Raw genomic sequence first — 4,530 nt, 5'->3', positions numbered from 1 at the left:
AACAAGTTTGTGTTATTACAAACTTATGGTGCTGGTAGACGTAAATGACCACTGTTTTGAAATTAAAAATTGTTTCAGAAAATTTTGTGAATGTTGTTGGATGAAAACATGTTTTGTTTTTTATCAACATTTGTTGCTATCAAACTTTGCATCAAAGGTGTTCTAAATTTTCAACAATTTTTAAACAGCGTACCATTATTGCTGCGGGCAATAACAGTACAGTTAGAATGTACAGTTTAGTTTATTTCCAATCAACTATTTTAAATGACACAGGTTTAAAACCAAAAGTAAAGAAAAATGCCATAAAATCTGTGAAAATTCCACAGATAGCCGTTTGGCCGATAGAGCGCGTAGCGCCGACCCCCACGACAAGAATTCAACATTAATCTATTGTTTTGGTGTAATGTTTGTTGCTAGTTAAGGCACTCCTCACAGACGCAATTGAAGTTATTATAAATCCCTTTTGGGCTATAAAAATGAAGTAAGCATGCGGTTCGGACCCCGCAAAGTGATAGGGGCGAAAGAGGTATAGAGGGAAACAGTATGCAGAATCAGAGCAGTGTGGGACCGTCCAGAGGAAGCTGCAACTCGCCAATTTCCGCATAATCGCAGTTTTTGTGTTAAAAAAAACGTTCGAAATTCATGCGCGACCTCTAAATTCAACTCAAAAAATCTGAAAAAAATCGTTTTAGTATCTACTAGTCAGTCCGTTTACTGCGGTAATGTGTCCCGAGCACTTTTTGAAAACAGCATTTTTTTGGGACGGTCTAGCCCACGTTTCTCTCAGACGGTAACTTCAATGGACTTCAAACTGCGCACGAAGCTTCAGTATAAGTCGAGACGTAATGAGTTTAGTTTAGAAGTTTGATATTAGATGTTTGAAATAAACAATCGTTTAACTTGAATTCGTAGTTTGGTGGCGGTAGGTTGGTAGCACGACGCTCGAGGGGAGGGGGAGCGCAAGTATGGCTCCTGCGCTCACCTGAAGACTTTGATACCTTCTCAGCAGTTATTAAAATGTCAGATAGTCAAACCGAGTGTTTTAGTTTTAGTTTTAGTGTTGCGGAACTTAGCCTGCGAAGTTTCGCGAGTGTCCGATGAGAAGGAACGAAAGTGATATTTGGAATGGTTTACGTGTTTACTTACGTAAGTTGGAGGGGGCGGGGGTAGTGTTGGGAGAAATGTGCAAGGGTAACTATGGTTTCGGGTTCATCTTGACAAAAGAAAACGAAAATGTTTTATGCTCCAAGATGATCGGAATCGAAATGGCAGAGTTATGTTCAAATGTTCAATAAAGCGTTCAATCGCCTCTAGCGGCCAAACGGTGCGTCGGAGGTCAATTCTGACGGCAGTTTTCGCCCGTAGCCCGAAGGGCGAGCGATCCGTATCTCGCCGAGACGAACAAAACGCATCCCTCGAACGTTCAATTTGGACCAATTTGGCCATTGCAATCCGCCCATCGTTATTTTGAGGGCTAATAACTTCTCCATTGCGACTCAGATCGGCTCTGAGCATGAGACATTTCCTTTTTAATTTTACAATAGGAATCTTAATCTGGGATAACATTTTTAATTTGATAACTTTTTAAAAATCCAGATACTTCATTGGAAGACAAAATAATTCGCGGAGCGAGCGAACGAGCGACAGCGAGTTCGCGAGGCGACGCGCCTATGATTGACTCAACTGTCCTTTGTCCGTTACGCACATTTTTCCAATATGTCTGTCTTTTAGGATGTCTGTCTTTTGGAATAACTGTCTTCTCGAATGTCTGTCTTTTAGGACGTCTGCCCTTAGGATGTCTTCTAGGATGTCTGTCTTTTAGTATGTCTATCATTTAGAATGTCTTTTGAAATGTCTGTCTTTTGGACGTTCTGTCTTTAAGGATATCTGTCTTTTCGGATCTTTTAGGTTGTCTGTCTTTTAGAATGTCTGTCTTTTCGGATGTATCTTTTCAGATATCTGTCTTCTAGGATGTCTGGCTTTAAGAATATTTTTTAGGTTGTCTGTCTTTTCGGATGTCTGTCTTTTCGGATGTCTTTAAGGTTCTCTGTCTGAAGAATGTCTGTCTTTTCGGATGTCTGTCTTTTAGCTTGTCTAAGGATGTATCTTTTAGGGTGTCTGTCTATAAAGATATATATCTTCAAGGATATCTGTCTTTTAGGATGTTTGTCCTTTAGAATGTCTGTCTTCTATTATGTCTGTCTTTTACGATGCCTGTGGTTTAGGATGTCTGTCTTTTTGGATCTTTTAGGTTGTCTGTCTTTTGGGATGTCTGTCTTTTCGGATATCTGTCTTCTAGGATGTCTGGAAGAATATTTTTTAGTTTGTCTGTCTTTTGGGATGGATGTCTTTTGGGATGACTGTCTTTTAGGACGTCTGCCTTTAGGATGTCTTCTAGGATATCTGTCTTTTAGTATGTCTATCATTTAGGATGTCTTTTAGAATGTCTGTCTTTTGGACGTTCTGACTTTTAGGATCTGTCTTTTTGGATCTCTGTCTTTTAGGATTGTCTTTTAAAATGTCTGTCTTTTGGAATATCTATATTTATCGGATGACTCTCCTTTAGAATGTCTATTTTATAGATTGTCTGCCTTTTAGTATACCTGTTTAAAATCTGTTTTCTAGGATGTCTGTCTTTTAGTATATCGGTCTAGGATCTGTCTTCTAGGATGTCTGTCTTTGAGTATGTCTGTCTTTGAGTATGTCTGTCTTTTAGGATGTCTGTCTTTAAGGATATCTGTCTTTTCGGATCTTTTAGGTTGTCTATCTTTTGGAATTTCTGTCCTTTGGACAGTCTGTCTTTTCGGATATCTGTCTTTTCGGATGTCTGTCTTTTCGGATGTCTGTCTTTTCGGATATCTGTCTTCTAGGATGTCTGGCTTTAAGAATATTTTTTAGGTTGTCTGGATGTCTGTCTTTTCGGATGTCTGTCTTTTCGGATGTCTTGTCTTTTTGGATATCTGTCTTCTAGGATGTCTGGCTTTAAGAATATTTTTTAGGTTGTCTGTCTTTTCGGATGTCTGTCTTTTCGGATGTCTGTCTTTTCGGATGTCTGTCTTTTTGGATGTCTGTCTTTTCGGATGTCTGTCTTTTCGGATGTCTTTAAGGTTCTCTGTCTTTAAGAATGTCTGTCTTTTCGGATGTCTGTCTTTCAGCTTGTCTAAGGATGTATCATTTAGGGTGTCTGTCTTTAAAGATATCTATCTTCTAGGATATCTGTCTTTTAGGATGTCCGTCCTTTAGAATGTCTGTCTTCAAGTATGTCTGTCTTTTAAGATGTCTGTGTTTTAGGATGTCTGTCTTTTTAGATCTTTTAGGTTGTCTGTCTTTTGGGATGTCTGTCTTTTCGGATATATGTCTTCTAGGATGTCTGAAAGAATATTTTTTAGTTTGTGTGCCTTTTAGGATAGCTGTCTTTTGGGATAGCTGTCTTTTGGGATAGCTGTCTTTTGGGATGTCTGTCTTTTAGGACGTCTGCCTTTAGGATGTCTTCTAGGATATCTGTCTTTTAGTATGTCTATCATTTAGGATGTCTTTTGGAATGTCTGTCTTATGGACATTCTGTCTTTTAGGATCTGTCTTTTAGGATCTCTGTCTTTTAGGATTGTCTTTTAAAATGTCTGTCTTTTGGAATATCTATATTTCTCGGATAACTCTCCTTTAGAATGTCTCTTTTTCAAATTGTCTGCCTTTTGATATACCTGTTTAGAATCATTCTTTTCAAATGTCTGTCTTTTCGAATGTCTTTAAGATTCTCGGTCTTTAAAAATGTCTGTCTTTTACTATGTCTGTCTTTTCGGCTCTTTTAAGTTGTCTGTCTTTAAAAATGTCTCTCTTTTGGAGTATCTGTCTTTTCGGATGACTCTTTAAGAATGTTTTTTTTTTGGGTCGTTTCTTTTTTTGTATATCTGTGTGTTTAGGATCTGTCTTCTAGGATGTCTATCTTTTGGTATATCTGTCTTTTAGGATGTCTTTTGGAATGTCTGTCTTTTGGACTGTCTGTCTTTTCGGATGACTGTCTTTTAGGATGTCTGTCTTTCTTGATCTTTTAGGTTGTCTGTCCTTTAGGATGTCTGTCTTTCTTGATCTTTTAGGTTGTCTGTCTTTTAGGATGTCTGTCTTTTAGGGTGTCTGTCTTTTAGGGTGCCTGTCTTTTAGGATGTCTGTCTTTTGGGATGTCTGTCTTTTAGGATTTCTGTCTTTTAGGATGTCTGTCTTTTAGGATACCTGTCTTTAAGCTTATCTAAGGATGTATCTTTTAAGGTGTCTGTCTTTTTGTATATCTATCTTTTAGGATGTCAGTCCTTTAGGATATCAGTCCTTTGGGATGTCTGTCCTTCGGGATGTTTGTCTTTTGGGATGTCTGTCGTTTCGGATATCTGTCTTTTACGATGTCTGTCTTTTAGGATGTCTTTTGGGAGGTCTGTCTTTTAGGATGCTGTCCTTTGGGATGTCTGTCTTCTGGCATGTCTGTCTTTTGGACTGTCTGTCTTTTAGGATGTCTGTCTTTTCGGATGTATTTTAGATTGT

Source organism: Frankliniella occidentalis, unplaced genomic scaffold (assembly GCF_000697945.3).
Source record: "Frankliniella occidentalis isolate FOCC.00 unplaced genomic scaffold, Focc_3.1 Scaffold232, whole genome shotgun sequence".
Taxonomy (NCBI): domain Eukaryota; kingdom Metazoa; phylum Arthropoda; class Insecta; order Thysanoptera; family Thripidae; genus Frankliniella; species Frankliniella occidentalis.
This window is presented reverse-complemented; position numbering follows the sequence as displayed.